We start from the raw sequence: 11,107 nt of genomic DNA, 5'->3' as shown, positions 1-11,107 counted from the left end.
CCCAGCTGCAGGGTATGTCTCAAAAGAATAACGAAGGGTTTAAAGAATACGCTTAGAGGTGGAGGGAGTTGGCTGCCAGAGTGCAACCTCCACTAGTTGACAGAGAGATGTCTGATCTCTTTATGGGGACTTTGCAGGGGGCGTATGCTGAGAGGATGGTTGGTTGTCCGGTGACCAACTTTTCAGATATAGTTGTGGCTGGGGAGAGAATTGAGAGCTGGTTGAAGCTCGGGAAGATTCAAGGTGTAGCTTCGTCGTCTGGGTCAAAGAAGCCCTTTGGGAATGGACAGAGGAAGAAAGAGGGTGATACCAGTGCAGTATACGCACAAAGAGGACCCAGTAGGGATCGTTACTTCCAGCATACTGCTGCGGTAACCATTCCTGCTGAGCATCAGCCTGCACAGCAACAACAACAACAACAACCTCAACAGCAAAGACAACCATTTCAGCAGAGGCCTCAGAGGGCTGGTTATCAGGTGTGGGGGAGAGCAGTTGATAGGCAGTTTGACAGGCCGCCTGTGACTTATTCGTTCCTGTTTAAAAAGTTGATGGACTTGGGGCTGGTACAGCTAAGGACTCTGGCACCTTTGAGACCTGATCAAAGGCCAGCCAACTATGATGAAAATGCAAAGTGTGAATTCCATTCGGGTGCTCCTGGACATAATATAGAGAACTGTAAAGCTTTTAAGGACACAGTTCAAGACTTGGTGGATTCGAAAGCTATCAACTTTGCACCATCTCCCAACGTGAATGCTAATCCCATGCCCGCGCATGGTCAAAGGGGGGTGAATGCTATCTCTGAGGAGGGCAGAGTTGGGTTGTCAAGTGTTAATCAGTTGAAGGCTCCTCTGGCTGAGGTCAAGAGGCAGTTGTTAAAGAATGGGGTTTATCCAGGCTGTGATGAGCAATGTGCTGAGTGCGTTGGTGCCCCTGATGGGTGTGAACTCTTAAGGAAGACTGTCCAGAGTTTGATGGACGATGGGAGTATTTTGATTGAGAAGGTTGATATGGGAAAAGAAGAGGTCTCCACCATAACAATTTATTTTGACCCGGTAGATTTGTCTACCCTGGCGGAGGCGGCTCTAGTTACCATCACGGTACCTGGACCCATTCCGTATGACAAAGAGGATGTCGTACCATGGCATTATGGTGGAGAGGTATACTGCAATGGTGAGAGGGTAGAGGATCAGACTGCGGATGAAACCACCGTTTCGAAGGTGGATAATGCCGGTCCTAGCGGTTTCACTCGCAGTGGCAGACTGTTTGCTCCGGATGCCTTAAGGAGAGAAGAATGAGAAAAAGAGAAAAAAGAAAAGGCCGAGGCTTTAGCCAGGGAAAAAGGGAAAGCAGTGGTGAGTGATAGTACTCCAGTGGTGACACCGACGCCGCTTGGGTCGGAAGAAAAACTTGATGATGATGCAGAGGAATTCTTGAGAATCATCAAGAAGTCTGAGTACAAATTGGTTGACCATCTGCAGCAGACTCCTTCCAAAATATCCATTTTGTCCTTGCTGTTAAGCTCTGAGGGTCACAGGGAGGCTTTGTTGAAGATTTTGAGGAAAGCCTATGTTCCTCAAGAGATTACCATTAACCAGTTGGAGACGGTCGTGTCTAACATGCATGCCAGCCATGGGTTGGGTTTTACAGACATGGACTTGACTGTGGATGGGAGAAATCACAATCGGGCATTACACATAGCGATGGAATGTAAAGGAGATGTGCTTTCGCATGTGCTGGTTGATACCGGCTCCTCTTTGAATGTGTTGCCGAAGAAGGCTCTGGCAAAGTTGAATTGTGATGGGCTGATTCTGACTCCGACTGATTTAATAGTGCGAGCATTCGATGGGTCGAAGCGGGCCGTGTTTGGAGAGGTTGAGCTTCCTGTGAAGATAGGCCCAGAGGTGTTCAAGTCGACTTTCTATGTCATGGATATTCAGCCGGCATACAGTTGCTTGTTGGGTCGACCATGGATCCATGCTGCTGGCGCAGTGACCTCGACTTTACACCAAAAGTTGAAATACATCTGGGAGGGACAGGTCGTCACTGTCTGCGGAGAGGAGGATATCTTTGTCAGCCACCTGTCCTCATTCAAATATGTGGAGATGGATGGCGAAATCTGGGAGACGCCAAGTCAAGCTTTCGAAACCGTTAAGGTGGAGAATGCTCTGTTTGCCAAGGAGGAGGAGAAACCGTCCATTGCTTCGTACAAACAGGCCGCTGAGGTGGTGAAGAGTGGAGAGGCTCCTGGTTGGGGCAGGATGATGGATATCTCCGCAAAGAAAGATCGCTTCGGAGTGGGTTACCAGCCGGGCCGAGGCTCAGGACAAGGCAGAGGACGCCGTACGTCAGTAACATTCACAAGCGCCGGAATGCTGGATCCGGATCACATCTGCATGATGAGTGAGGAAGCTGATAGCGACTGCGACATTGACCGATGGATAAAGCCGTGCGCACCAGGGATGGGAATCCAAAACTGGAAGGCTGAAAAGATCATCCGGGTCACTCTGCTGAAAGAGTAATATTTTTCTTGTTTTGATTTTATGTGCATGAAAGCCATACGTGTTGCCCGACACGTAATGGTCCATTGTAAGGGCCACCTCATGTTTAAATTTGCAAGTTCGCATCATTAATTAAAGGATGTTTTTCAATTAAAAGCGGTGTTCCCTGTTTTTCATTTATTTTTGCAGTTTAAAAATAAAAATAAAATAAAAATGGCAATGTTTTCATTTTTCTTTTTTTTCAATTTGTCACACACTGGTTCTAAAGCAATGCATGAATCAACATTCATGCAGATGTGATTCTTCTCCGGATCTCATTGATAACAATCCTGTTACACCCTCGTATGACTTCGACAATCCAATCTATCATGCTGAAGAAGAAGGCGAAGAAGATTGTGAACTGCCAGGGGAATTAGCCAGGTTGTTGAAACAAGAGGAGAAGGTGATTCAGCCGCATGAAGAGCAGATTGAGGTTGTGAACTTGGGTACCGACGAGGTCAAAAAAGAAGTGAAAATCGGGGCTGCTTTGGAGGAAAGTGTCAAGAGCAGAATGGTAGCACTGTTGAAAGAGTATGTCGACATCTTTGCCTGGTCTTATCAAGATATGCCAGGGTTGGATACCGATATTGTTGTGCACAAGCTACCGTTGAGAGCAGATTGTCCTCCAGTGAAGCAGAAATTGCGCAGAACTCGACCTGACATGGCAATGAAAATCAAAGAAGAAGTGCAGAAGCAGTGGGATGCTGGTTTCCTTGCTGTCACTAATTATCCGCCGTGGGTTGCAAATATCGTGCCAGTTCCGAAGAAGGATGGGAAGGTGAGAATGTGTGTGGACTACCGAGATCTGAACAGAGCTAGTCCGAAAGATGATTTTCCGCTACCTCACATCGATGTGTTGGTAGATAATACAGCTCAATTCTCGGTGTTTTCCTTCATGGATGGCTTTTCTGGCTATAATCAAATTAAAATGTCGCCAGATGATATGGAGAAAACAACGTTCATCACACCGTGGGGTACCTTCTGTTATAAGGTGATGCCATTCGGTCTCAAGAACGCCGGTGCTACTTATCAGAGGGCCATGGTGACTTTGTTTCATGATATGATTCATCATGAAATCGAATGCTATGTTGATGACATGATAGCAAAGTCCCAGACAGAAGAGGGGCATTTGGTCGATTTGGCCAAGTTGTTCGACCGGCTGAGACAGTTTAGACTGAGGTTGAATCCGAACAAGTGCACGTTCGGAGTGCGGTCCGGTAAATTGCTGGGGTTTATTGTAAGTGAGAAAGGAATCGAGGTTGATCCTGCAAAAGTAAAAGCAATAAGAGAAATGCCTGAACCGAGAACGGAGAAGGAGGTTCGTGGTTTCTTAGGTAGATTGAACTACATTTCACGGTTCATATCTCATCTAACAGCCACGTGCGAACCGATATTCAAGTTGTTGAAAAAAGATCAAACGGTCAGGTGGAATGATGATTGCCAAGCGGCATTTGAAAAAATAAAAGAATATTTGCAGGAGCCTCCGATTCTGATGCCTCCTGTGGAGGGAAGACCGTTAATTTTGTACTTGACGGTCCTTGAGGGGCCTATGGGGTGTGTATTGGGGCAGCATGACGAGTCTGGTCGAAAAGAGCATGCCATATACTACCTTAGCAAAAAGTTTACCGACTGTGAAACAAGATATTCACTGCTCGAGAAAACTTGCTGTGCTTTGGTCTGGGCTGCTCGCCGACTAAGGCAGTACATGCTGGTTCATACCACTTTATTGATTTCCAAGATGGATCCAATCAAGTACATTTTCGAAAAGCCAGCATTGACCGGACGGGTTGCGAGATGGCAAATGATTTTGACTGAATATGATATACAGTATACCTCTCAGAAGGCTATCAAGGGGAGTGTATTGTCTGATTACCTCGCTCAGCAACCCATTGATGATTATCAACCGATGAAGTTTGAATTCCCTGATGAGGACATCATGTTTCTCAAATCGAAAGATTGCGAGGAACCAATCCCGGAGGAGGGGCCTGACCCTGAATCCGAATGGATCTTGATGTTTGATGGGGCCGTTAACGTGAATGGAAGCGGTGTTGGTGTTGTTTTGGTTACGCCGAAAGGATCCCACATTCCTTTTGCTGCCCGGCTAACATTTGAGTGCACCAACAACGTGGCTGAATATGAAGCTTGTATATTGGGAATTGAGGAGGCGATTGATTTGAGGATCAAGAACCTTGTCGTATATGGAGATTCAGCTCTGGTGATAAATCAGGTTAACGGGAAGTGGTATACGCATCAATCTCATTTAGTGCCGTACCGAGATTATACGAGGAGATTGTTGACGTTTTTCACCAAGGTGAAGATGCATCATGTGCCTAGAGAGGAGAATCCTTTGGCAGATGCTTTGGCTACTCTAGCCGCCTTGATTAAGGTGCAGTGGTGGAATCAGTTCCCCAGTGTTGAGGTTGGACGTTTGGATATGCCAGCTTATGTGTTTGCTGTTGATACAGCGCCTGATGATGAGAAGCCGTGGTATTACGATATCAAGCGCTATCTGGAGACTCAAGAGTATCCCGAGGGAGCATCTAAAAAGGACCGAAAGACTCTGCGGAGGTTGGCCATGGTGTTCTACCTGAATAAGGATGGGGTTTTGTATAAGAGGAATTTTGATTGGGTCTTGCTCCGATGTGTTGATGATAGAGAAGCAGGCCAATTGATGAAAGAGGTTCACGAGGGATCGTTCGGTACCCATGCTAGTGGGAATGCTATGGTGAAGAAGCTGCTGAGGGCAGGTTATTATTGGATGACAATGGAGGCCCAATGTTTTAATTTCGTGCGGAAGTGTCATAAATGCCAGATTTATGCTGATAAGGTGCACGTGCCTTCAAATCCTTTGAGCTTAATGTCGTCTCCATGGCCGTTTGCTATGTGGGGCATTGATATGATCGGAAAGATTGAGCCTACAGCTTCGAATGGGCATCGGTTCATATTAGTGGCTATTGATTACTTCACCAAGTGGGTTGAAGCAGCCTCTTATACGAACGTGACGAAGCAGGTTGTGGCCAGGTTTCTCAAGAGAGACATCATTTGCAGATATGGGGTTCCCGAGAGAATCATTACTGATAATGGTTCTAATTTGAACAATAAGATGATGGCAGAACTGTGCCGGGAATTCAAGATCGAGCATCATAATTCTTCTCCTTATCGTCCGAAGATGAATGGGGCGGTTGAGGCAGCCAACAAGAATATCAAGAAGATTGTGCAGAAAATGGTGGTAACCTATAAAGACTGGCATGAGATGTTGCCGTTTGCATTGCACGGGTATCGAACGTCGGTGCGTACATCTACTGGGGCAACTCCTTTCTCATTGGTGTATGGGATGGAGGCTGTATTTCCTATTGAGGTTCAGATTCCCTCTTTGAGAGTCCTGATGGATGTGAAATTGCAAGAGGCTGAATGGGTAAGAACCCGATACGAGGAGTTGAGCCTAATTGAGGAAAAGAGGCTGGCGGCCATCTGTCATGGGCAGTTATACCAGCAAAGGATGAAGCATGCTTTTGACAAAAAGGTGCGACCTCGGGTATATCACGTAGGTGATATGGTGCTGAAAAGGATCCTTCCTCCTCAAAACGATCGAAGGGGCAAATGGACACCGAATTATGAAGGTCCATTCGTGGTTAAGAAGGTCTTCTCTGGCGGAGCCTTGTTGCTAACGACCATGGATGGCGAGGATTTTCCATCCCCTGTGAATGCGGACGCAGTTAAAAAATACTTCGTGTAAAGAGACCCGCTGGACGAAAAGAATAAAACAGTTCAGGCAAAAATGGGCATCCCGGCGAACCAAAAACAGAAAGAAAGGTTCGGGCAAAAATTAGGGATAAAATGAAAAATTGTACACCCGGCAAGTCGAAAACCTGGAAAGGCGGCTTGGGCAAAAAAGGGTATCCCGGTGGACTGAAAACCCGAAAGGGCGGTCCAGGCAAAAGAGGGATTGAAACGAACAACTGCGTCCAGCATGATCGTTTGCGTTTTGGTTAAGGCATCATGGATAATACCCGGTGGGGATCAATCAGAAACGTCTTGTTCAGAAGGCAGAAAGCATGGAGAGTCTGAGGATATATGGGGTGTAACTGAGTTGGAACTCGATGAGATCACGGGTTTCACATTGCCATTAGGATAGATTTTTCCTTTTGTGCGCAATTACCTCTTTTCAGGAATTGCTTCCTTTGTATTGCTCATTTGAGCCACACTTTTTTTCAATCAATAAAATGCATATTCAGTCAAATAATTTTGTTTTTGTTTTTCATTACCGCTTTGATTGCAAAAACATCCAATTATTTTTTTGATAAAGAATCTTGCATTTTGAGACATACAGGTCCCTTCCAATGCATGTTTATAAGATTGAGAGCTTGAAATCTTATTCGGAAGGTTGAGGGACCCGAGTGTTGAAATCTTGACACGCCTGGGGCACGGTTTTATCTGACGATCTCCTTTTGCAGGTGCTGTTAGATATTTTCGCTCACTTGCAGGTTGTGATGTGGAAGCTTTTGACAAGACAAATCCCCGTGGAGTCCGGTCAGGGACGAATGAATGTGAAGGGATGACGAAGACGTTGAGACGTACGACGATCCTTGATTTTAATCAAGAAGACTCTTCAAAATCGGAAGATTGGAAAGTCTGTGGAAATTCCCCGCAGGGTCCAATCAGGGACGAATGATGGGTAGAGAAGCGACGAAGAGACGTCGAGACGTCCGACGACCTTTGAAATTAATCAAGAAGACTCTTCAAAGTCGGAAGACTGGAAAGTCTGTGGAAATTCCCCGCAGAGTCCAATCAGGGACAGGCGAGTTGGAGGAACGGTGAAGAGACGGCGAAAGACGTCCGAGGGCCTTTGAAATTAATCAAGAAGACTCTTCAAAGTCGGAAAATTGAAATTTCTGTATAAGTCCCAGGAGTTCGATCTTCGTCGAGTGCGGAGCGATTGGGAATACAAGATGATGGAGCAGAAAAGGTCCAGACGAGTCTGGGAATTCTCAAAAGTGGAAAGCTGATACGAGATTAGGAGGCGGATACTATGGTTCGACAAGTCGACGGGTGTTCTGTACCAACTTTTCTCATTTCCCCAGCATAGTCTCCAAACAGAGTCGTGAGAACTAACTCCCCAGCGGATCCAAGGTCTGTGGGTCCCCTAGTCGAGTCAGGATGGTTATCCCAGGCAGGTTTAAAACGATGTTTCCTCAGCAGGGGGCCCGAAGGTTGCTATCCCCGAGTGGAGCGGGTTGCAATGAAATATATCTCCAGCAGTGCTCATCCTACCAGTGGATTGGACGAGTTTCCGTAGCAGACTGATATCTGCATCCCCAGCTGAGTTGATTCTACCTGTGGATTGCATGGGTTGTCCCCAGCGGAGTAGCATTCGTTTCCCCTGGCAGGGTCAGGATGGTTATCCCCAGCAAGTTTTAGATTGATGCTTCCCCAGTTGCCAGGCCTGGAGGTTGCTGTTTCCCAGCAGAGCTATCTGTGAGCATTTCCCCAGTGAAGTCATCAGGTATCTGTGAGGGTTCTCCAAGCAGAGTCGGGATTGATATCCCCCGCAAGTCAAAGATCGAGGTATCCCCACTGAGTGTTGGTGGTTCCTATCCCTCAGCAATTCCCCAAGCGGATTGGGTGCAAAGGAGGCTTTCCCCAGCAAGGGTTACCTTTTCCCAACAGCAGCGTCATTCCCCAGTAGGGTGGAATCGGAGTATTGACGAGTTCCTCAGCAGAGTGTCTCGAACTCCCCAGGAGAGTCCCTTGAGGGGGACATTTTTTATGCATTCACCATGAAGAATAAGCATAGCATATTGCATAATAAATCGCGTAGCATTTCCATAATTATGGAGCATTACGCAGAAAAGTCAATCATGCATCATATTGCACGCATAAGCTAGGCTCAAGCCGTGGTTACCGTTTGAGAGGTGGTTTTATCATAAGTGAAGGTGTTGCTCCGCGGAGTTTAGTATCTTGATTTTGAATCAGAGGTGTTCCTCAGTAGTGCGATACTGGAGGAGTTTTCTATCGTGCGAGACAGCGATTGGAAGATGTTACTCTAAGGAGTCTAGCATCATGACGTCAGATCAGCAATGTTCCCCAGTAGTGCGATATTGGAGGAAATTTTTCTGTCAAGCGGAGAAGGAAATGGAATCAAAGGACGTTACGCGATCAGCGCGATTACGGGGTTTAACTGGAGAAAAGGAAATGTTGAGGCATTTTTTGGAGATCGAGGTTCAACTGGAGAAAAGGAGATGTTGCGGCATTTTCTGGGGTTCAAATGGAGATTGGAGTTGAAGATTATATCCGGGATGAGGTCCTCAGGATTATCTTCTGTTCATGTGTCACCTTAGACTTTGGCTGAGGCCAATGGAGGTTGTTATAGGTGTCTTCCGGGGAAGATACGCACATGTTACCTTCTTTTTGTGAAGGTATACCCTCTGATATGTCGCCCTCAGAGTGGTGTTGGTGTTATTTCCGACGTTGCCAGCGGAATCATCACGAGAAATTGGAGAGCGGGGTTCAAATGGAGAAAGGGAAATGTTGAGGCATTTTCTGGAGAGCGGGGTTCAAATGGAGAAAGGGAGATGTTGCGGCATTTTCTGGAGAATGGGGTTCACAATGGCGATCGCGAGTTATCGTCAGGCGACTGGGGTTCAAATTGGAGAATGGGGTTCATTATTTTGGCACAACAGGATGTTGGGGTTCAACTGCAGCGATCGGGGATCATTTGCGCAAAAGAAAAATCTCGGGGTTCAAGAAAAGCATGAAAAGGAGAGATAATAATCCCCAGCGGACGTGTGGTGTTCAGGCCATGGTTATCCCTGCGTTACCATTTATTTTGGTATCCAGGTCGACGTTACTATTTCGGTGATCAGGCCGACTTTTTCCGTTCCAGACGGACTCTTGTTTCAAGACTGTTCCTTTGCCGATTATGACAGGCGTTGTTAATTATTTTCCCAGCAGAGTGCAAATTTCTACGGTTCTTTGGTATTCAATCCCTGTGTACCCTGAAAGTCTGACAGCCGTTGCTCTCATCCATTCGGGTTCCCAGCTGATTGAATAGGGGCAGCTGTAGCACCTCAAATTTGCACCTATCATTGTACATACATTCTCATATTCGGTCATAGCATAACATGGTCCACTGCATAACATTGCATTGTCCCTTTTGCCCAAGTGCAGGTCATTCAGAAGATTTAGGTCAAACTGGTCAGGAGGTCAGTCAGTCAAGCAAGCAAGTGTGTTTTTCATTGAGCCAAGGCCCTAGGGTTGGTCCAACATGTTCACATGACTTGGGGATCCATTTGAAGTGTTTTGATCAAGGTTTGGATGTTCAGAGGTCATCATTCAATGCACAGTCAGTCAGAAACCCTAAAGAGTCAAACTTGGTCAACTGTGCTTGATTTTACGGTTTTGATGATGGGATTTGGTTTGAGAGAGCTTATTCATGTCCAAATAGGCCTCATATATCATGGAAAACATCATCATTGAAGAATTTGAAGCCAAATCAGAAATTTCCAAAAATAGAAACTGGACCTGTAATTTTAACTGCCAAAAATGGAAACTTCTTGATCCCAAACTTACATCATGATACAAGCTTCAAATGAATTTTTTCCCAACATGAAAGTTGAAGATCTTGTTCTCCCATTTCCAAAAAGTCCAAGAACACTCAATTCCCATGTATGGTTGGCAAGTTATGATCAATTCAATCTCAAAAATTCTTGAACTTCAAAAGGCCATATCTCTCAAACCATTTGGCCAAATTTGGTGGGGTTTTTTCCAACAAGTCACATTTGACCTCCTCTTTCCAAAAATGTAACCCTCATGCACCAAAACCTCATGGATCAAAATGGCATTTTTGAACCTACTTTAATTAATTTTAAGTGAGGTGAAAAAGTGAAGTTTCAAATTAATCATTCCCAACCAATTTTGCCATTCAAATATGCTCAGATACATTGTTTATGACTTGTTGCAAGCCCAATTTCGTGGCCTTTGCTTATGCACCATCCCTTTAAGCCAAATGGTCCAAATTAGCAATTTTGATTAAAAAAACAAAATGGTGATTAGCATTCCACTTAGCAATCATAAACAGAAGTATATAAGCTCTTTTTCTGCAAGAAGCAACCCTAGCAGCCACGTTTTGACAAGCAGAAAAACTCTTTCTCTCATTTCTCATTCTTCCTCATTTTGAACTTTTACTGAAAAATCAAAGAGAACTCGAGCTGGCCTTGGTTTGCTTCATCATCCATCATCATTTTGAAGCTGTTGCAAACCCTGAATCTCGACTGTAAAGCCATACCATGCTGCTGCTACATGAAGCTACATCAATGGCAGATTTTGGTTTGAGCCATCTCATGCTTTCTTGAGCTAAAGTAACTTCATCATCCATCATTTGAAGCTTGAAGCAACGACTGTTTTGAGCATTTGGAACCAAATCATCACTGTTCCATTCTTTTCTTCAAATCAAGTGAGTTTTTCGACTCCTTTGTTTTTCCAAACCATGCTATGCCTTATGTAGAGTTTACCTTGCTGGTCATTATGAGCTTTGAGTTGTTGAAAATGGTTAAGTATTTAGCAAGTTATGT

This window comes from Lathyrus oleraceus, chromosome 6 (assembly GCF_024323335.1).
Source record: "Lathyrus oleraceus cultivar Zhongwan6 chromosome 6, CAAS_Psat_ZW6_1.0, whole genome shotgun sequence".
NCBI classification, from domain to species: Eukaryota; Viridiplantae; Streptophyta; class Magnoliopsida; order Fabales; family Fabaceae; genus Lathyrus; species Lathyrus oleraceus.
The sequence above is the reverse complement of the archived record's forward strand: the minus strand, read 5'-3'. Positions refer to the sequence as shown.